This window comes from Vicugna pacos, chromosome 19 (assembly GCF_048564905.1).
Source record: "Vicugna pacos chromosome 19, VicPac4, whole genome shotgun sequence".
Taxonomy (NCBI): domain Eukaryota; kingdom Metazoa; phylum Chordata; class Mammalia; order Artiodactyla; family Camelidae; genus Vicugna; species Vicugna pacos.
In genome coordinates this window covers 19,145,371-19,168,986 of record NC_133005.1, presented here as the reverse complement: position 1 = coordinate 19,168,986, position 23,616 = coordinate 19,145,371, and the positions used below count along the sequence as shown (strand labels likewise).

The window sequence follows — 23,616 nt, the reverse complement described above, 5'->3', positions numbered from 1 at the left end:
TTGGTTTTGTGTGGTCACAGAAGGGCATTTCTACATGTCTTTATTATGCTTGTGACATGTGTCATTTCCATATATAGCAAATGCCTAAGGTACCATCCATCTCCGAAAGGTAAGAGTCTTCTTTATCCTTCTGTTCTCCTCAATATAGGTAAGAACAAACCTGGAGACCCAGGAGTCTCCATGTTTCTAGTTTAGTTTTTCCCAGAAGCAAAGTAATTTATTTGGAAAGTGATTTCTGGAAACACCGGTAGGGGAAAAAAAAGACAGTAAAGGAAACATTATCAAACAAGATATACATCGGGCAGCCGGAAATGAAAACCCTGGGGAATTCTGGGAGCCAGTGTAGAAGGTGAAACTCAAAGTCATCCTCTGAGGGAAATGGACTATTTACCTGCCAACACTCATTAATCATTCACTGAGGGGTGCTTTTGGGGGGCCCTGATTACCCAGCAGTTCTAGCCTTTTCTGAACATGGGCAGAACAGGTTTTGGAGGCAAGAGGGAGCTTAAGGCAAAGAGTTGCCAGTGTTGACAGCTGCAAGTTTGGTTGGTGTGCCCAGACTACTAAATTACAAGGAGATATGGGGGCAGGGTTAACCGAAGAAACTTCTACACAGTTTAGAGGAAGACACAATACCTACACAGATTCGTGCATGAATACACATTCAATAAATACTTTAGAAGACCCTCATAGGCCTTGCACTAAATATTAAGGAAGCACCTAGTCCTTGCCCTCATAGAGATGTCATTCTAGTTGACATGCGTTTTTTGAATGTTACATACAATATCCTCAGAGACCTAAGAGCTCTCAGGGTCGCCTAAGGATAAAAGTCTCAAACAGGCACATTTCTGTCTGCACGTTAGCTTCTTTGTCCCTAGTTAGTTTTTGCTGCATAATAGGTAACTCCAGATTCAGTGACTTCTAAGTAATTTTTAGCCGATTCTGCAGGTCTTAACTTTGTGATGGGCTCAGCTGGGTGGTTCTGTTGATCTGGATGAGATTGGCTGATCTTGACTGGGCTCATTTATCCATTAACTGCCTTGTTGATTGTGGGCTAGAGTGCCTCAGTTCTCCACCAGGTGCCCATTTGTTCTCCAGCAGGCTAGCTCTGCCTTGTTTCCATGGCAGCTGGGTTTCCAAGACACCCTAGAGAGAGACCTTCAATGCACAAGTGGTTTTCAAGCCCCAACCTGTATCATGTTTGCCACTGTTCCACTGGTCAGAACAAGTCACGTGGCCACCCCAGTTTCAAGACTGAGCGATGAGTCCTATTCTTTGATAACTGGAGCGGCAAAAGTCACATTGCAAAAGATGTGGGCATGGAGCAGGGAGGAATCTGTGGTTATTTTTGCAACTTAACCACAAAGTGAAAGAGGGCTTTGCAATCTACCACAAACACACCATACACAGCCCTAATGTGATAGAGAAAACATTGTATCAGGAAACAGTTTAAACAGAGAGAACATGGTGCCATGAGCAATTGTCCCAGAGAATTCACCCTGGCGTTGATGATTGTGGTCTTTGTGTTTGGTGACATTTCACAGTTCTCCATTAGAAGATTGTGCTACTTGGATTTCTGTGCTTTCTAAGTTCCAAGCATATGTGGAAATCAAATGTGCATCAGATTTTTACTAACAATGTTGAGCAATTTCCAGTGCCTTCCCAGAAGTCATCAAAACTACTGCAACAGCCTGAGCCTTAAGGTGGCAAATTACATCTGTCTTGCTTCACTGTTAGAGAAAGTGGTGTTAACTGACCAGCCCTATAATTGTGGAATAGATCTGGGAATTATGCCACCATATCTGTATTCTTGGATTGTTCTGATAACCACCACTCCATCCTGTCACGTCCATGAACAGGAATTCCCCATTTACGGATTTCCTTGTTCTGGACATGTATAAGAAATTTATATTTATGAGCAATAATTGACAGGTCTCGAAAATGTTTTAACTCCAATACATTTTTTTTCTAGTGGAAAAGAAGCAAACAGCCAGTGCTTTCCTAGGGTCTAAGATCTGACCTTAACTTAGATATGCAAAAGTATTGTACAGATTTCAAAATTTTAAAAGGCGCTTGAAAATCCTAAGTATCTAGACTTCTAGTTTCTGATTACATCACCCCAAGCGAACTCTCCAAGTTTCCTACTAAGATATTAGCACTTGACCAAAAAACCCAAAATCTTGACTTCCAAAAAAACATATTTTTAAATTGACAGACAACTCATCATTACAATCTAGATTGACTTCAGCTGGGCTAAAATGGGAGGTGACTAACACCAGATCCGTCTGACCTACAGACACTGAGCATTCTCTCCTCCTGCCCCACTCCACCCCCAACCACAACACCTGGGTGAAAAGTATTCATAAGCACCTTGGAAAAGAGAGCACAGATCCCAGTGTCAGGATCACCTGGTGGTGTGGTGGCAAGTGAAGAGTGGTCTATCCCATGGCTTCAGGCTCCTTTCTGAGCTGCATGACCCAAACCATTCTCCAAAATTCTTAGGAGGGGTACAAGCTAGGGCATGCCCTTATTCCCTTGCCTTGGCACACACCATTAATATTGCCCAGGGAAATGGTCACAGAAGACGGGATATGTATTTATACACACACACCCACACATATTTATATATACACATGTATATACACATACATATATGCATATATGAATATATGAAACATAGTGAAATATACATACTTAATATGTATTAATATACAGAGACTATACGTATGACAAAAGAAAAGCAGGAAAGCAAAACTCCTGAATAGCTTACAGCAGACAAAATAGAATTAACATATTAGACAGAAAAAGAATTTAATATAAATAAAATGAAGTGAATGGGGAAAGAGGGGAGCTGGATGAAGGCAGTCACAAGATAGAAACTTCCAGTTACAAGATAAATAAGTATGAGGGATGTAATGTACAACATGATAAATAAAATGAACAGTGCTGTATGTTATATCTGAAAGTTATTAAGAGAGTAAATAAGAGAAAGTTATTGAGTTCTTATCATAAAGGAATTTTCTTCTATTCTTTGATTTTCTAAACTTTAATCTACATGAGATGTTAGATGTTCACTAAACTTGTAATCATTTTATGATGCATGTAAGTCAAATCATTGTGCTGTACACCTTAAACTTATACAGTGCTATATGCCAGTTGTAGCTCAATAAAATTAGAAGAAATAAAATAAAATAAGTAGAATGAATATGTTCAAAGCAATTTGTCAGGGTTTGATAACGTGGAAGAGAAACAAGCAGTTATAAGGAAAATGGGAATGGAAATGGGAGACGAGAGAGACAGAAGAGTTGTAGTAAAGCAGTGGTTCCCACGTGTGAGCCCCAGAACAACAGCATCAATATCACCTGGACACATGTTAGAAATACACACTCTTGTATCCACCTGAGATCTGCTGGAGCAGAAACTCTGGTTGTAGCGTCCAGGCATCTCTGTTTTAAGACACACCCCTAGGTGATTCTGAGGCATTCAAGTGTGAGAACCACTGCTCTAGAGAATCAAACTGATTGACTGGATTGAGAGGCAAAGGATGATTAATTGAGCCAGAAGAGAAAGTAGAAAATTTCTGTCAGGAGATAACAAGAATGAATAAGGAGGTAGAATTATGTATGTAAATGTTAACAGCCATGGTGGAGAGAAGTGGGTTTCAACATCCGTATAATAGTATCCCAAGGGGAAGGAGAAATAGTGGAGGAAAATAGGCAAAAACCTGCCAACCAAGACTTCCAGAATTAAGTAAAGATTGGCCTATTTCATGTAAAAATCCAGATTTTCATCTTTTTCTCAATAAATTGGAAGACCTGGCACCCCTGGCTTATGTATTTACGTAACGATACACCCATGCTGACCAGTGGCTGCTTTTAAATGAGACCTTTGTAGAAGGCTAGTGTGGGGGCTCTGGGGGCGGGTTGGTGGAACTATTCCAGCTCTCCCACATCTGCTGTGCGAGTCTAGACTACCTTCTGCATCTCAATTTCCTCCTCTAGACAGTGGGGATAGTAAGATACCCACCTCATGGTTGTTCTGAAGATTAAATGAGTTAATATATGCAGAGATCCAGTATCAAGTACTTGGAACTTAGAAAGTGGTTTAAATATGCCAGATGTTAATATTTCATGTCATAGGCTCCACCCACCCCCTGATACTCAGATTCAGATTTTTCTTACACCCAACCTGGCTCAGTTACCTGCTTGCTCCCTTTTGGAAACTCAGTTTGTGATTCCTGCTGTACCCCTTCCTCATTCTAACTCTGGTTGGTTTGCTAACAACTCTGGGCCTCAGTTTTGTCTTCAGTAAAATGGAATAATGACCTGATTCAACCTCACACATATATACAAGTGAAGTAAATTTTGTGAACAAGACTTGTACAGAGAAGGGACACTCAGTAAATGCTTGGATAGTTCTGACCTAGTTGTTCATCCTCGTATCCTGTACTAGAATTAGCACAGGACAGTGAGCTATAGCCAGCCCATAGTGGCTCAAGAGAGCCCATTGCTAAATTTTTTGGAATTTTAGGAGAGCTGGTTGTTAAACACAGCCATTATTAAAAACCAAACCATATAAACTTACACTTTAATCACTTTTATTAAAAACTAAAGTCATGAATTCTCAAAAACCTTCTCTTGTTTGTCACTTACTACATTTGACCATAATCTGTGCTATTGAGATGAATTCTGTCTATTGTGTCTGTGTGATAGAAATACTGTAGAAATGCTGTTCTATGGTGCGTTTCTTCCCAACTCCCAGCTCCGTGACATCACCTGGGCGAGTTGAAATTGGCCGTGATTGGAGTATTTATTCCATAGAATCTGGCAAACACTTCAAATCAGGGCTTTATTTTGCCTTGAAGAGCCAGTTGTAAAATATTTACCAGAGCCTCAGTAAGATCTTTAAAATCTGTCTGGAAAACAAGAGAAACATAAAATTGTTTGTTACCAGGGGACCTCAAAACATTGTGAAGTGCTCACAGTGACCATAAAAAAGATGACTCTATAATATTTTAAATTTGCCAGGAAATTCACAAGCTAGGTATGGCATTAAACATTTATTATGTTTATCCTTGGAAGGTTTAAGTTGCATGTGTTCTAGAACTCTCTGAAATACGCTACTCAACCACATGTCTTTTTTCCCTCCTGCAATTTATTCTCTGCAAACAGCATTCTATTTATCAATGAACATTGTTAAAACTCAAATGTTTGTTTTAACGGTAACAGTTATGAAGCAGAAATCGCACTAAGTTCTTTATGTACATTGATAATTCTCACAAGGTTCAGAGGCAAACGCTATAACTGCCTTATTAACAGGTGAGGAAACTGTACCTCAGAGGAGATAAAGTGTCTTGAACATAGTCAAAAGCTTGGAAGTAGCAGAGCTGGGAACACACTGAGGCCAGCAGTCCCCAAAGGCTGCCCTCTCCCTGCCCCTCCCCCACCACCTGCCTGGGCTCTGGCATTGATGTTGAAGGTCATGGCGACGGATGATTTTTCTCCAAAGAGAATAATAAAAAAACCAAGCCAATTCAGTTAATTTTCCTTTACGCCTGCAGTTTCTTCCCAAGTCATTCAAGGAAAGCTTTCCGGATTTAAGGGAACAAAGACTCCAATAATTTTTTAAATTCTTGGAAGTTTATTTTTACATTTTTTTCTCTATTTTGGCTTTTGGGTCTGTAGCCTTTTAGGCAACAATATCCAAACAACTTTATCCATTACTGCAACATTATCAGAACCACAGCCCCTCTGTCATAAACCTGGTTTGATCTATCTTTCTAGAAAGGGAGGATTTTTGTGATATGGAAAATGGCCTATCTAAAATTTTTTTCAAAAATACAATGAAATTAGAAGAAAATGAAAAAAAAATAAGAATAGACACACAAAAGCATGTGCACACACCATGCAACCATCCACATGCAGCCATTATCACATTTAGCTGAATTTTCCTTCGTTTTATTTGTACATACGTGTTCTAAAAATGTTGTCTGTGTACTTCAGACAGTATTTGTTTCTGAGATTTTATTCCACTTACTATTGCATCATTATAATTACTTCTTGCTGCTCCAAATTCTTAGGCGATGAAATATGAAAGAGTAATGAAGAAATGGGTATTAATTCTGTAGGCCCAGATAAATGGGATAGTGAAATTTGAAGTCATGAAAAAGATGGTCCACCTGTAAGCGGTTGACTAAAGGTTTCACTTTTCAATAGAATAGCTGGTGTGTTCCAGAGAGAGCCTAGTACATTTCGGTGGGAGCTTATTAGCAAGACTCCTTGTGGGCCCTATTCCAGACCTGTTGAATCAGAATCTGCTTTTTGACAAGATCTGCAGGAGATCTGTGTGCATGTTAAAGTGTGAGAGGCACGACTTTGGCTCATATTGCATTACATAACCGTCAAATAAATAATTATACGTATTTTAAGCCAACGTTCACAGTTGCAGAGAACTGTCAGTTTCAGGGGGTGACACACCTATGGGCTTAGGGGCACACGCACTTCTTCAGAGCTCCATGATCATGCCCCAAAGCAAGAGAAATGAAATTGCCTTCCTGAATTACATGGATTCACATAACCAAAATGGCATAAGCCTTTTTGATAGTCATAATCCAATGTTATCATTTAGAGTGTCCTTATCTCAACCAGGGATAGGAAAAATGATTTAATAACTAACTTAGTGTTTCAACTAAATATATTAATGCCTTTTATCAAAAGGACCCCCTCTTTGCTAGGACAGTAGATATAATGAATTTTGTGAAAGAATTTCACTTATGCTATGTTGCTTTTCTTGTGCCCAGGATGGCACAAGAGCGAAACCATTCTAGAACTGCCCTCACTCCCTACTGTTTCTGCTTCTTGTATGTTTTTACCTTTCAAACACTCACTGCTAAACTGAGCCTTATCACTGCCCTAGGGAAAGGAACTTCAGAGGGATTATAAATCACATATTAATTCAATGATTTAGAAGAGAACTGAGTCTGCGGGTAATCTTTTCCCGTTTTACACTTTGCATTTTGCAAAAGATTGTATAGTAAGTCTCCAACATTAAGCTGCAGCCATTTCCACTGCAGTAAAGTTCCATCATCATCCCTGACCTCATTATGGGCAGTCCAAGAAGGTGGGGAGGACTGCTTGCTTGTTGATGAAGTCCAGAGAAAGATAAAATGGGTTGAAATTATGGCATTAAAAATTTGGGCTAAATTTGTCTGAATCTCTGTGTGTGTGTGCGTGCACTTAGGTGTGCTGTGTGTGCTTGGATTCACACTGGGAGTTTGGAAAGATGGGGATGGAGTGGAATAGGGTCTTCTTTCACAAATCGTTGTATTGCATGGAGAAATGGTGGTATCTCCTTCTTTGGAATTCTCCAAAGGAGAGACTGCTATTTGTCCGTGTGGTTTAGATTTTGAACTGCCTAACTGTAAAGAGGCTAATTGTAAAGAGGATGGTATCCCCAGGCTCTCTCTAGTCCTCTAAACCAGGCCTATCTGGTCATCTTTCATTCTGCAACTTTCTGTAAAGTGAGGCAGGAACCTGACTAGCCTCTAAATTTGCATAAACTTATCTTTCCTTACTTATCCTAAATTTACAGGCCATTGCTGTTTATCATTAGGAATGGATCCCAAATATCAAAATGCTTTTTTAAAAGTTTATATATCTATTACATGGCCCAAGGATAGCGTAAGGGTCTCTATCACCTTAATGCCCACCGGAGGTGAGATAGGGGCACTGACATGGAGATAGTAGTGTATCCTGGTCATTTCAATTCAACTGGCATTTTTGGCCTGAATGAGTGCCTCTTGTGTGCAGATGTGTTACTGGTTGCTTTTGGTCAGGGCTGTGGTTGACTCAGATTCCTTCCCAAGGAACATAGCAGAGTTCTTCTCAAATGCAAAGGGTCCCCAGAGATGTATATCCCAAAAAAGACATAATTTTTTTCCTTCTCTAAGGCTGAAAATATGCACAAATCTAAAAGAACATGGCTAAGAGAAATGAAAGACGTTAACGAACATTTTAAAATCTATAACTAAATGTTCTTAGTGATATGACCTTTAAAATAAGACAGAAGCCCTACATATATTAAACAGTGGTAGCACAGGTGAGTTCCCTATGAATACAGAAACACGAGAGATGGTTACAAGGTTACTGCTATGGTTTGAGTGTGTCCTGATTCGTATGTTGACACCTAAACTCCAAGGGGATAGTTTTAGGAGGTGGGGCCTTTGAGAGGTGATTAGGTCATGGGGGTGGAATCTTAAAGAGTGGAATTAGTGCCCTTATGAAAAAGAGTTCCCTTGCTCCCTTTGCATTTGAGAAAACAAAGAGAAGTCTGCAGCCCAGAAGAGGGCCATCACCTGACCACGCTGGCACTCTGATCTTGGACTTTCAGCCTCCAAACTGTGAGAAGTAAATTTCTGTTGTTTATAAGCCACTAGTCCGTGGTATTTTGCTATAGCATCTGCAATGCATGAAAACAGTTACTTACTACTATGTGAAAAAAACACACCCGAACTTAATAGCTTAAAAATCAACATTTATTATTTCTTGCAATTCTGGGTATTGACTTTGCTTGTCTCTTTGATTCTTGTGCTCCATATGACATCACCTGGGATCCTTCACGCAAATAAACTCAAGGATGAGCTTGACTGGGACTAGAACGTCCAAGATGGATTCACTCACGTGTCTGAAAGTGACTTCACTCAGCTTAGGTGGTCAGAACAACAGGAGGTTGGCTGGAGCTTTCTTTCCTGTCCTCTGTGTTGGCTTTATCCTCATGGCTGCAAGATGGCTGCAACAGGACTGATGATCAACAGACCTAGAAATACACTAATGTTTTATTAGCCTGTCCTGGAAAGGACAAACCTACTTCACCCACATTCCACTGATATAAGCTCAATCATATGGCCTTCACCTGACTACAAGGGGATCTTTACTCTAAGGGGATTGTAATTTAGCTGTGTGCCAAAAGAGGAGAAAAATGAATATTGATAAATCCAACTGAGATTTTGTAAGGATCAGAGATTTAAAAAATAGGAACAGATTAAAAAACTCCTAAAATTGCCTACCAAATATGATTATCTGTTGGACTCAAGGTAAAAGCTATTGGTAAATTAAATTCTTTGTGGAATCTCTTGGATGGACACATGCATTGAATAATGTTACTCTCCATATTTCATGTTGAGGGTTTTCTTCAAAATACTACTTTTTCTAAATTCAACTTTTAATGGATTTTTCTCCACATGATCTCCACCAATAGTGTCACACTTTCATAAGTCTTATTTATTCAGTTTAGAACACCACCTCGAGGTAAGGGCCATAGGAAAGTGCTCAAGGTAGTCTTTGAAACTCCAAGTCCAGAAAAAAGCCTAGTCAAATGACTTAGAGATACATCCATTCATTCTTCCTGACTGACCAATCAGACTGGCTGTACACATACTCACCTATGTCTTCGAAAATACATAACATCTTCCAAGATCAAATATTAGTTATCAAAAACATGATCAGGGATTTGGTAAACTATGAGCCTGGAGCCTAATGCAGCTCTCTGCCTCCTTTTGTACAGAAAGTTTTATTTGAACACAACCATACCTCTTTATTCACCTATTGCTTCATCTGCTTTCATACTACAAGGGCAAAGTTGAGAATTTGCAACAAAGACCATGTGGCCCACAAAATTTAATATATTTATTGTCTGATCCTTTACGGATGTCGTTTATCAATCCCTGGTGTAAATTATAGGTGGAAGAGTCATATGCCTAAAAAAGAGCTGAAAAGTCAAGGTCAACAAGTACAGTGAAGCAGCTATAATATACAGAGCAATATAATTGTTGTTGGGCTGAAAAGTACATACCTGTCTGCAAGCATTCAATTTTTAAAATAAGATGTGGGCCAAGAAAATACAATTTCACACCAGATTAGACCTATCATCAACCAACCAGTTTACAACATATGAACTAAGTTCATGAGGACAAAGAAAAGCATTCGTCCACCACCCCCATAATGGGCAGGGCTGCCTCTCTACAAACAAACCTGATCACTAGAGCTTCCCTTTGTTATGTGAAACAGGGTCATTTCCTTTCTGTCACCAGCACCTCAGCCTCCTGCCCACACCCATCTTCAAACTGTCGCCACCTGGACTTCCTTAAATAAGAAACTGGCCATGCTTAGCTATAGCCCATTTTTGCTCTTCCAGAAACACAAAGACTAGGCAGAACTCTGACATAACGGCTTGTTAGGATTTGATTAAATATTTAGCATGGGGACCATTTTACTCCCTAGTTTCTTGAGGGAAGGATTTCACGCCTCATGATATTTCATTATTTGTAGTTCTGAATTTGCCCTTCCTTGGCAAATTTATAATATGACAATCCTGGCTTTTAATTCATTTTAAAATTGGACTTGTCTATGAAATCCCAATATGTGGGAACCACGGACCCAGGCAACATTATAGCATTGTAAAGTGACTTTGCTGATCTTTGCGTTGGTCTATCATTGGTAAATTTATATAGCGTAAACTCTCAATGGCAAGCTTCTTCCTCTTCTGTCCAGGTTTTTAGGGAACTCCTCACTGAAATCAGAACTCATAACTGAGAGCAAATACCAAGGAGATAAGACCTGTTTCCAGCCTAGGCTTGATTGAATAAGGGAAACCTGAATCTTGGGATGTCCCACGTCTTGAAGGAAATGCCGCATACAAGAGAAAGGCTCTCAGAATTATGTGTGCAGCAAGAACAAGAGGGCAGAAATTGCAGATGCTCTGCTTGCAAGACAGGAGGGTAGAACTTGCCTTTAGTGAATATCTACTATTTGCAATTCCTTTAGCAAACCATAAAAGTAGTGTTCACAATCTCCAATTCATAGATTAATTACTTGAGCCTTATGATGATTAAGACAATATACTCAAGATTAAGCAACAAATAAGTGGTAAATTCAAAGTGATGGAGGCAAAAACTTTTATTTCAGATTGGAGCAAGAGCTAACATTTCTACTCTTCTTTCTCCTCCCCCTCCTCCATTTTCTTGACAAAAATTATAACTTCTAAAGTGTAAAGGGTTTAGAAAATTATGCTGAGTCCGTTGAAGCCAAGTTAGAGAAGAATCTAGGAAGAAATTACCACATTTCTTTACACAAGCTCAAATCTTCAAGTGAAATCCATTCAGGGGTATTAAGGCAGCATGTAGTGTGCACAATCTCTCTCACCTTCTTTTGGGAGGTCATGGGTAATGAAAGAGGTTCCCGCATGAAAGACATTTTCTACAGGAAAGATCAAACGTCTACACATTTTCAAGGAGAGAAAAAGATCAGTTAGAGCAATTAAAGACATTTCTGGAGAAATGTGTAGGTTTGATCATTAAATAGAAGGCTGGTGAGCTCTTAGAAAAACAATTATTGTTCATGTATCAGTTTGTAGGTAACAGAAAGTTGGAGGCTCATCTTACAGAGAAAAAAAAAAAAGTCTGGTCTGTGCTCCATAGTTAAAAAGAACAAACAACCATAACATCCCAGTGTAAAATACTCAAAATTCAGCGTCTCGGAAGGAAAGCTCTGATTGGCCAAGCATAGTCACATGTCTGCCCCTTTGCCCGGTAAAGGCAGATAAAGAAATTATCTGGAGCCTTGGGCGAGATCACAGGCTGAGACAGGAAGCTAGGTCTGCCTGTCTGCCAAGGCTACAGACACAGAGGGTTATAGTTCATTCTCTAAAAGGAAATCAGTGTGCTTTTTGGAAAGAAAACAGGATTCCAAACACAAAAAACTGGCAGTTGTCCTCTACAGCTGAAAAGCAGATTGGATTCAGGACATACTTGCCTCTTTCATTTTTTAAAAGTGTTTTTGGACAAGTAGATATTATGTAGATGATTTATTCATCAAGGTCCTTGTGAGAGTCTCACGGTATCCTTGGGATAAGAGAGGAAAATGGAAGCTGATGGATGATGTGTTCAGAACTGGTGGAATAATATGAAAACCAACACTGAATTGAACCTCAACACAGATTGAGCTCTTGACAGACAGTGCTATACTGTTGTCTAGTTCAACATGCTAATGAGGCATTTGTGTGGGGGAGAAAAGAGACAAGGCTCTCTTAGTCGCAAATGACAGAAACTCAACCAGAAAACTTCAGGAGCAGGGCTATTAGCACAACTTGGGTTATGAAACTTGACTGATGTGATAAAAAATACTGTCTTTTCCTCACAGTCTCTTGGCTCTGCTTCTTCTCTGTTGGCTTCATGTTATATAAACTTCTCAGTATGATATTAAAGATGACCTGCATCCCGCCATTCTTACATCCTATCAGGTTAGCAACTTCAGGAGAGAGTAATTCCCAGCAGCCCTGAGATCGCTCTGATGGCCCGACTTAGTCATGCACCTAATCTTGAATCAATAACAGTGGCCAGGGTGATGGAATATTCCAATAAGCCAGGTCAAAATCACATCCCCACCTGTGGAGCCCAGGCATCGGATCAGCTCCACTCAAACTACCTGGATAAAGAATTTAAAAAAAAAAATTAAAAAACAGAAAGAAGAAAAGAAGAGGAAAGAAAAAAGAGAGAGAGATTTTGTTACAAGTAAAGAGGGGGGATTCTGAGCAGGCAAAATTAATGACCAGCTTTTAAAACCCAAGCATCGTTTAAAGCACAAAATTGAGAGAAATATTAATAGAATGGAAGTTCAAAAGATTTCTTTCTTTTTTTTTCCCCTTTGGCAGAGGGACGTAATTAGGTTTACTTATTTATTTTTAAAGGTGGTGCCGGGGGTTGAACCCAGGACCTTGTGCATGCTAAGCATGCACGCTACCGCTTGAGCTACACCATCCCCCCTCAAAAGATTTCAATAAGCTGGTGAAGTAGGCTTAAACTAACAAAATTTAATTTAATTAGAATAGATGGAAAATCCAACCTTGGCACCAAAATACGAGTTACATAAGTAAAGATTGGGTAATTTGCTTCAGTGATGAACCATGCAAGTCTTAGTTGTCTACACAGTCAATTATTCCTTAATTAAGTTATCTAAAAATCTAATGCAATTCTAGCCTGCTGTGTAAAAGCTGAACTTCCCCAGTGATTTTGATCCCGCTGTATCATGCGCCACTTGGGTCCTTTCTGAGTGTCTTATGTTTAATTTTGGGCATTGACAGTGACAAACTACACAACCAGAGGAAGATGCCCAGAGGAAGGTGGGATCATTTATTGCCAAGGAAGTTACTCACATAATGTATTCCAAAGTCAATTTCTCTATAATTCACGTTCTGTTTATTACACATACGAGTAAGTGGACCATGTCACATCTAGAGTGTTATCATATACATTATCTGGTGGTGTATCTAGTTTCTTCTCAGAGATTTGGTATAAGAAAAAGCAAAGTGTACCTTGGCTAAGTCTTTACTGCCTAGGGGCAAAGCAAGACTTTAAATATGTACTCTATTAAGTGCGCGTATCAAATAGAGAATTCTTTTGGCCTTGATGCAGAAGAAACTAGTCCTTACATGTTTTTTTTTAACAAAGACTTGCATGTTATATGTATGTGGATGAGTGTGGCTGTGAATACATATACAAATATATCAAATACAAACACGAATACAAATGAATACACTTGTGCGTTTGTTTCGCAGAACTGTCAGGAAAGCATTTCTGCATAAGAATAACTTGCACACAAGCACTGGGACTGTTTTAAACTGTGGGGAAGGACTGTGTTATCTTAAATGTTCTCTTTCTGAACCTTCCTTTAGTGACACATTAACCTCCGGACTGTCGACCACAGCACAAACCAGTTTCCCTCACTTCCTGTTATCTTGCTGTCACTTTAGAGTGAGGCTCGGAGGCTGGCTGAAGGGAGGGAACGTTTTTCTGGTACCAAGACAATTGGCAAACAGGAAAAGCAGCCAGCCTGCTGGTGACAGGTTAGTAAGGACAGCAGAGGAGTTTCTTAAACTGCCCTCAGGCTGGTCAGCTTGGCCTGAGGTCAAAAACTCTAAGGGAAGCTTTAATTGATTTTTCAAGACGAGGAAAAGTGTTTCTGGTTTGCCATCAAACAAAAAGAGCTTCTAACTGCACCAGACAACAGCTGCAGAAATGCTTCTGGTCAACAGGGATCTTCTGGTTGTGAAGGCCTGACGAGGCTGGTGTGTTAGGATGTGCTTTGGGAGACATAAAGCTCTGCAGAAATAATCTGTGATTGTTAGCCAAGGGAATCAATGTCCACATACCATGTCCTTTTTCAAGTGCCTAAGCAGTTGAATTTTTATTTTCACCACTTTGGATGAAAACCAATCTAAAACAAATTGCTTATTTTCTTGTCTTTCAAAATAACATATATTGAGTGAAACCGAATCTTTCTTAAATCATCCAGTGGGATCATTATGAACATTAGGATTTGAAAAATTGGCCAATATACAATAATTACTATTTGTTGAAAGTTTCTTGTTAAGCACTATGCAAAACTAGAGGATTTAATCTGTGAAACGCCTTACAAAGTCAGTGTTAAACTCACTTAGATATTTTACATATATTTAAACTGAGGTCTAGGAAGTTTAAGTGACTCACATGAAGTTAACCAGTAAATGGTATCCACAGAGTTGGAATCCAGGTGTACCAAAATGCAAAATCCATGATAAAAAACCACCAGTTTGTACTATGTAACAGTGCTCCCAGGGCTGTGCTGTGCTGGTGTGTAACAACCAGCCTTTCAGAAAAAAAAAAGTACACACAGACACGTTTATTATAATGTTACTGATATACAGGATATATAGCACACAAGCTAAAATAATTAAAATATATAATGATCTTTATTACAAATTCCGTATAGCCAACTGACCATCACAGAACACTTTTTACTCATTTTTGCCAAACTCATACCTTAACCAACTATAAACTTTTAGAAGAAAACAGAAGAAAATCTCTGTGACCTGGAGCAAAGTGGACATTTAGGCAAAGAATTTTTAGACCTGAGACCAAAAGCACAATTCATAAAAGTAAAAATTAAATTGAACTTTTTCAAAATGAAAAAAAAAATTTATCAAAAGACACCTGTACAAAAATGAAAGGGTAAACCATGGACTGGGAAAATGTATGCAAATCATACATTCCAGAATATAGAGAGAACTCTCAAAGCTCAACAGCAATAAAACAAATACTGCATTAAAAAATGGATTAAAAATGTAGACACTTCACCTAAGAGCATATAGGGATGGCAGATAAACACGTGAAAAGATGTTCAACACGATTAGCCATTGGGGAAATGAAAAATAAAGCTACGAGGAGATACTTCTACCTACCCTACCGAATAGAATGGCCCAAATTTAAGAAATACTGACACTGTCAGATGATGACAAAGATGCAGAGCAACTGAAAAATCTCACACATGGCTGGTGGGATTGCAAAATAGTACAGCAGCTCTAGAAAATTGGTGTTTTCTTGTGTAATTAAGCATACACTTACTGACTCAGCAATCCTACTCCTCAGTGTCTGCTCTAGAGAGATAAAAGCTAATATTCACACAAAAAATCTGTATGTGAATATTTATAGTGGCTGTATTTATAGTTGTCCCAAACTGTAAGCAACTCAAATAGCCTCAGCAAATGAATGGATAAAGAAACTGCACTACATCCTCGCGATGGGATGCTACCCAGGAATAAAAAGGAACGCGCTCTTGTATGTGCGACAACATGGATGTATCTCAGAGATATTTTTCTGAGTGAAAGAAATCACGTATTGTTACATTTATATGAAATTATCAAAAAAAAGATTTAAATTTTAGAAATATAAATTAAAAGTTCATTCATAATCTGACCTGCTGGGCCGTGCAAACCCCACAGCTGCCTAAGTGTTCTAAGCCTTGAAATTCCAAGCCCTTACTCATAAAATAGAGGAAGAAGAGTAATACAAGATTTTTTTTTTCAAGGCAACAATTTGGGGTTCTCAGATATAGGAAAAAAAATCACTAAAATGTGAAATTTTTTTTAACAACTTGTTTTGATGCTCTCTGGTTTAGAGAGCTGCAAGAGAAGAATTAACCATGCAATTGACCTCAGGGAACTATATGAACTTTGCTTTTTGGATCTGGGACCAAGAGCTGTAGTTGCTTGGTACCACTCTGCTTGTCTTAATTAGCTTTATCCTGTGTAGCATCTTTGCAGGGTCAGTGTATCAGTCAGGGTCTAACTAGAGATCAGAAACCACTTGAGTATTTTAAACAGAAGTAATACAATGCAAGAAGTCAGTTACACAAGTTATGGACCCTGGGAAAGTCAAACAAAGTACAGGGAGGCAACCCAGAAATCAACAATATTTGGAATCTTCTACCACCCCGAGGCTGGAAGAGCAGAGGGAAGAGGTGGTTTTACTGGCACCCAAGGACTGGGATCATATGGTGGGAAATAGAACCATAGAAGGCCACATCAAATGACCTGTGTCCACCAGGAAAAGTTAGCCCTTGGCAGGGATGCTGCCCGTGGCAGCGAAGGAGGAGGAGAAGCTCCCTAGTTCCTCTCTTTCTCTTGCCTTTAATCTCCTAGTAATGGTGCTCATTGCCCAAATCCATCTAGAAACCAGCTGCTGGGTAAACAGCTTGATACGCTCAACCCCTTCCTTCCAAGACAAAGAGCAGATCAAGGATAGGGTAAGGAATAGATTTGTGGGAAAAAAAGGTCTAGGACCAGCCCGTCTGCCTGAGAATGACCACAAATAAAGGGGCTACTGGGCCTGATTTTTGGATTCTTTCTCCCTGTAATGGAAGCTCTGTAATCAGGTTGGGAAGTCCTCTGTCTGTCATCTACAGTGGCTACAATGGCGGCCATGAGAGAGACTTACACAGTTCGGACGAGCTTCACAGCAGCCCTTCCTTTTGGGTGACTTCAAGAAAAAGGACCTCTGAGGTGTCTGTAATCCTCCTGTGTTTCCCACATCAGACATTCTACCCTCACCACACTTGCCCAGTGTGCTCCAAGTCACAGTTTAGTTTATTCCTTTCCTGTACCATTTGCCATTACACATCTTACAAAACCATGTACTTTTGGTACCTAATAGTGTCCCCCAAAGGTTTTTCTTATTGGGTATCTGTCCCTCTTCTGGGTACCTGTCCCTCTTCTGGGTGTGGACAGCAGAATGCAGAATCCTTTGGTCCTCTTACCAGCTCGTCTGTCATTTTCCCTGGTGATCTTTGATGCCTCTCCTGTCACTGTATAACTTTCTTTAAAAATTGGAAAACAGTTCCTGTGGAATTCTAAGCCTTCATCCATGGCCCCCTTCCTCCAGCGACTCCTGGTGGAAGTTCTTGTAGGGGAAGAGCCTGCATTCTATAGCAGAAGAAGGACTTTCTGGTGTACCAGTCATGGTTGAGTCATGAGCATGGAGGCCATGCAAGGTACTCCTGCCGAAGGAATTTAATGTGGGGAACTAGTTACAATGGTGTTGGAAGAACTGAAAACCCAAACAAAGGCAACAGCTTGAAGCTGCTATTACTGGTAGGACCAGAAGGATAAAGGGAAGAACTAGACTTACTGGAGCCCAAGAATCAGAGCCTCCCGCAGGAGCTAATTGATAGAAGAGGCTTCGTGATAGAAGCAGAGACAAGGGGGAGACACAGCCACAGCCAGAAACCCTGGCTGAAACTGAGGAAAAAAGGGAAGAAACACCCTGTCTTCCCCTTTCCTTCTGCTCTTTAATCTCCCCAGTGCTTTTTATTGACTAAACCAAGTTAGAAGGCAGTTGATAAGAGAGTCCAGGAAATAAAGTTTACAGAGAAAGGATGGGGAGAGGATTTAAGAGCAAGTAACTAAATAACCCAGTTTACTCATTATAATATTCATTCTTAAGCTTTACACTTTTTGCTCTCTGCCCCCAAACCTTTATTTTTTCTGAAAAGTCTATTCTTAACACCCCAGCCTCTTTCTGTTAGTGATTTTAAAAACCTCCAGATGTGAAATATCAGAGGACTGGGTCTAGAGCCTTGATCTGGTGTTTCATCCAAGGTTAAGCTGCTATTTAAACAATCTGCTGTAAATTCTACCCTCCAACCCTTACGCCTGGTCTACCATTCCCCACCCAAATATAACTAAGTACTTACGGTCATAATATGTGGGAGGGTGCATTGGTGCAAATGTTGACTGTCATCAGTGCATGCGCGCAATTGACAGTGAAGATTATGTAATTATTGGTGTACCTTTCATTTTCCATCACTGACTGGCCCACTGGGGTCCTGTGGACCCCACAGCTGTAGACACCTCTTGCCTTCCACATGTATCCTCCAGGATCCCTTTTTCTTTTCCATTATTTGCCTTCATGGAGTCCTTTACATGTCCTCACTGGTTCTAAGGCATGTGTGAAGAGAAGATACGGCTACGTAAGTGATTTATGTGTTCTCTGAAAGCTTATTAAATGTTTATGAATTATGACATCTTTGCTAGATCCTTAGCACCTGTTTATCTGCATCTCTCTCTCTCTGAGTGTGTAACCTTCACTTCCTTCAATCTGGTGTAAATTTCCCAGATTGAGTCTGTCTTACTTAAGAGGGGGTTATTCCATTATGCTTCTTTTGCTTCTGTTTGTTGTCTTTTTCACTTTCTGCTTCCTCTAATTGGATTGTGAATTTCTCTGAGAAATTCACAGAACAAGAACACTGCATTTGAGGGGCCACAAGACAAAAGAACCTTTTCAGAGCTCATGACTTGATTGACAAATGAGAGGAGGTGGGCAAGAGTGGCAGGAGTTAGTGCTGGTAATAAATGTCTCCACCCCACAGCGGCAGGTACGACCTTGCACTACCCCCACTTCCTACTGTGGCTCGGGAAGGAAACCTGAAGGTGCGGGGAAGGGCTCTTGCACTGCCTTCCTGGCCCACGACCTCTCTTTTAAGAAGTGCCAGAACCAACAACTTGTTTCCATCTCTAATTGCTTCCAATCTTGTCCAAGGCCTCCTTGCAGTAGTCACACTGTAGATTAGTTTTGTGTTTTTATACAAATAAAATCCTCAAGTCCAAACAATACTTGTCTCTGGCATCTTTTGCTTAACGTTATGCTCATGGAATTCACCATGGAGTTGTGTACAGCCATGGCTCATTCATTCGCTTTGCCCAGCAGGACTCCCTTGCTTTGACTTGTTTGAATGGATTTCCATTTCTTGCAATCACACGAGCCATGACTAAGGAAGATAATGAAGCGTGAAACTGTCCTTTCCAGAGAAGCCACAGGCATGGAATGAGAAGTCCCCAAGGACGCCTCCCTGTCCTTCCCTCATCAAGCCGGGACATTCCTTTCATCTCCAGTGAACTTCAGAGCAACACTGAGCTTTGCTGAGTGGACTCAGAGCCCCATATGGCAACTGTCTGGGATGCTGGCACCAGGCCAAAGGATGACAGTTCCTCTCCCCTTTCATATTTCTTTACCCTGTGACTGCTCATATCTGAAAAATCTTACACTTTGCAATCTGCCATCAGCCCGATGCCATGCGGTGTTAACGCTTTGTATGCTGCAGTGTGGAGCTGCAGAATTATTTTCTTGCAGTACCCTAAAGCACTAAAGCCATAAATTTGGGAGAAACACAATCTTTTATTATACCATGTATCTTCATGTAATATTAACAAACCATTTATTACATCTTTGCCAGCGTTTCCAGACTTGTGGTCACTTTGTAGAATCAAGGTGACTTTTGTTTCTTTTCATAATTAGTTGAGAAATTTGAGCTGAGATAAGAGACCAGGTGAAGCCGATATGATATGGACAAGATTCCTCCCGTAAGATAAGAGCCTTCAGATGTATAATTTTGCTTAGTAAGAGTGGAATAGTGTGGGTGGTGCAGACTTTTATTATGTAACTACATCCTGTTTTCCCAGTAACATCTCAAAGAGCACAGGGGAGTTCAGGAAGGGAACATTGCATAATTTCAAAAAAAAAAAACACTAAGTAAATTATTCTTCAGAGTAAATCTGAGAGATGGGTTGACATGACCAAAGCCAGGAGAAACTGAGGCATGATCACCCCTCTACATGTTTTTCTTGATATTGTATAGAGTGACGGCCTTGAAGGTCTGCTTGTTAATTTGCCAGCTTCATCGCTGTTGTCCTGTTGCCGCTCTTCTCATGGGATGCCTTGTAATCCTACTGACTTGTCCAGCGGTGGGGACATTTTCTTAACCTTAGCTAATGGAGCATTTGAGGTTGTTTACTCTGAGAAAGTCAACCAAAGAAAATGCCTGGAGCAGGCTAATTGTGGACCATCCAGCCCGTGGGCCAAACAAAATGGATGTTATTCTGTGTCTTCAAGTGTCCAGGCACAAATTGGCAAAATGAACTCGCAACCAGAATCCCCTGCCTTTCCTTCTTGGGAAAATCACATGTAAAGAAAAGACTGGAAAAATGGATGGTCGTTTGTCTTTTGCGGGGTAAGAGGCCTACTCACAGGGCAAAGCACATTCGACCTGGTTGATCCATCAAGGCCGATTCTTGTCCCTCTGAGACTTCTTTGCCCTCCTTCTAACTGTCTTTGTTCCTCCCCACATCCCCTTCCTACCCTCTTTCTTTCTCTTTGCCCCCGATCAGAATACAGATACAGGTTTTGTGGAGCTGAAGTTCATGTAAACTTTTTTTTTTCCCAGGGGTCAAAGGAGAGGAAGAAATGATCATAAAAATATTTAAAGTATTTTATTATTTTATTTAAAATAAAAACATAAATCACCAGAAATGACAAATGCTAGAAAGCTGGAGATGTCTTGTGTACAATGACACAAAATGACACAAAAGGTTTTGAATTAACTGCTTTAACTTTTTTTTTTCATGCACATTTGGCTACATTCCATCTATTGCCCCTTCATATGGCAACGGATTTGGTAATTTTTTTTGTACGGAGAGTAGAAGGATCATTTAATCTTTAGGGTAGCACGGTTGATCAAAATTTATTCACTATTATTGATGAAATGCATAGAACTTGCCACGTCATGCATAGGTAGCCCCATTCTTTTTAGTGCTACCACTAGGTTGTGCCCTGCAAACACAGAAATTCTGATAAATTCTATTTTACTTGCTTCCCATCCAAAAGGAAAGAAAATTTATATAGGTGCATATATCATTGTATGTGCTGGAAAACTGAGTGTCTTCTGGTAGGAGAGAACTTGCGTTTTGACAAATGCTCAGTGAAAATGGAGTCCTTCGCTTACAACCTCACAAGTCCACAGACTGCCTTCTGACCCCCTGCATTCAAGGCCTGTGTCTCTTCCACTGTCCATAAAGCCACTGTGTCATGTGCCATGTACCACAGGACTCTTTTATGCTATGAAATGATGTGCACATCCTGGGTCCTGCACCTGCTTGTCATGACACCCGATGAGTTTGCGCAGTGGGCAGTGGGAGGCCCTGAGGGGGCCATTCCCACACCAGGGTAGAAAACAGTAACGTACTTAAATCCTGAAAGGGACTGCAACCCACTTCACTATTTCCCACTAAACTGACACTAAATACATCCTCAGCTCAGGTTTCCCTTACGTAGATCGCCAAGACACACACTCTCACTCAGCATCACCTAACACCAAGGGAAGGGGTATGGAGCAGGAGTCAGAGTGAAAAGACAGGAATCCTACTTGGTCTTGATTTAACATATTTTTTTCTTTTGAAAAATTTACAAAATCAAAAGACTATATAAAACTTAAAAGAACATTTTAATGTATTTCCTTTTGGGGAAGGGGGAGAATTAGGCTTATTTAATTAATGATTTATGTTTAAAGTGGCGGTACTGGGGATTGAACCTAGGACCTCCTGCACGCTAAGCACACACCCTCCCTCTGAGCTGCACCCTCCCCCTGTTCTTGAGCTCTGTCCCAGGGCTGGGAAGGGCTGGTCGGTGTGAGGGCTTCGACACGTGAACTGCCTGGTGTCAGCGCCAGGCTTGCTGTTCCGTCTGCCGCTCTTCCAGTCTTAGGATTGTGACGCTTCCAATCACTGAGAAGGTCCCAGCTCCCCGATGGGATGGTGCTGGGTGGCCTGGAGCCCCGGTGTTGCCAGGGCAGACAGGTCCAACCACACGCAGAGATGCGTATTGGTTCTGGGCCTTCCAGAAGGAGAAGTCTGACTGATGGCCGCTGAGGTCAGGGCTTTGAGAATTTGGTATTTTTAGCCCATCGTTGGAGCCTGAGATGTAGTGCCCAGCATGCAAAGATTAGAGACCCATTTAAATTGACTAATAAAAAGGCTTGTCCTGTGCACTTAACTCTTCAAAATCTTTCCTTTTCCTTTCTCATTTGACTGTCTTGCTAAGAGAGAGAGAGCTGAGAGCTTGAACCCTGGACTTGTGCTCTGGGCTACATGTCATAGCCGTGTGTCTTTGAACGGTTCCTTAGTAACTCTAAGCCTCAGTTTCATCATCTATAAAGGAAGTGGGTGAACTTGATAGTTCTTGCTTGGTTCCCATCCTTCACTGACATCTAATTTTCTAGGTCTTAATATTATGCCCATTTGATGCGTGATACTGCAATCTGTGAAGTTATGTTTTAACCATTAAGTTATTTCCATTGAATTTTAATAAACAAAAGCACTATACTGAGTGCTTGATATGTATAATATCATACATTCCCCAACAACCAGTGTCTTTGGGAAAGTGTGTCGGTCGCTTCAGATGTCTCAGTTACTGTGATAAGCTCTTTCTACAAAGCCACTATCATGTTCTGGACATAAGATGTCACAAAACTGAACAAAGTATGCAATTAAATCCTTACAACAATCTTAAGAGATGAGTGACATTATTGTCTTCCTACTTTAGAAAAGAGGAAACTGGAATCCAGGAAGTTTGAGTGATAACGTGTCCAAGCCATCGAGCTAGTAAGTGCCACCGTCAATGCCTCGGATTATATCACAGAAGAGAACAAGTAAATGGTCTACCTGAGAGGCCGCAGCTCCTACGTGGTGGAGATAGAAATGGAATCCATTGTCTCTCGATCATGGTGATGTAGGAAAACCTCACCAACTCGAGGTCATGTCTGTTTGCCGAATGAAGCTGGCGATCATGACTCCAAGAGAAAAACTTCTTGCCCCTGCTTTTGGAATTTATCTGTAGTTAAAGGGACGAACAAGATGATCAACTTTATGTAAAGAGCTAGGAAATAAAAATTTGATTTTTTGGAGTAATCAGTTAATTTTTGAATACAGTTTTATTTGGTGATATTTTAAAATGCTCTTAAGCAAAAAAAGTGGGTAAAACTGGTCTCTTGACATCAAATATGGAAGGAATGATAAAGGCTATTTATTCCCTGCGTGATTGGCATCTCCTGCTTGCTTAGGCAGGATTTATTGCAATGCTCCACCAGGTGGTGCTCTAGTGAAGACGTGGCTCTAAAGCTCTCCAACCCCAAGGCTTTAAGCTTGGAAGAATTTTGAGTAGGTTAAGTGGTTACTCCTGAGAAATAGTCTGCCAGTCAAAGGGATATGGTTGCCCATTTTGCCAATGGGCACAGCCTACAGACAGAGGAAGGCCCATGAATAGAAATCCTAAGACAAAGGACAGTGGTCTCAGAAAAAGTAAGCCCCCAAATGTTTTCTAAGGAGGTGCTGGGACAGGGGTCTTGGGTAGGTCCTGAGGGACCAGAATGAGAATTTAGAGCTTGTGTCTCTGCCACTAAACTATGAGCTCTTAGGAGAACC

At 40.5% G+C, this 23,616-nt stretch overlaps 1 long non-coding RNA gene across 2 annotated transcripts in view; it reads left to right on the top strand.

Annotated features, from left to right (window-relative positions):
* Positions 1 to 23,006, top strand: part of LOC140687393 (uncharacterized) — a 365,887-nt gene extending 342,881 nt beyond the window's left edge. For both annotated transcript variants that reach the window (XR_012061653.1, XR_012061648.1), the window contains one exon: positions 22,739 to 23,006. This is a non-coding gene — a long non-coding RNA (uncharacterized lncRNA). The remainder of the gene's footprint in view (positions 1 to 22,738) is intronic.
* Positions 23,007 to 23,616: the final 610 nt, after the last annotated feature.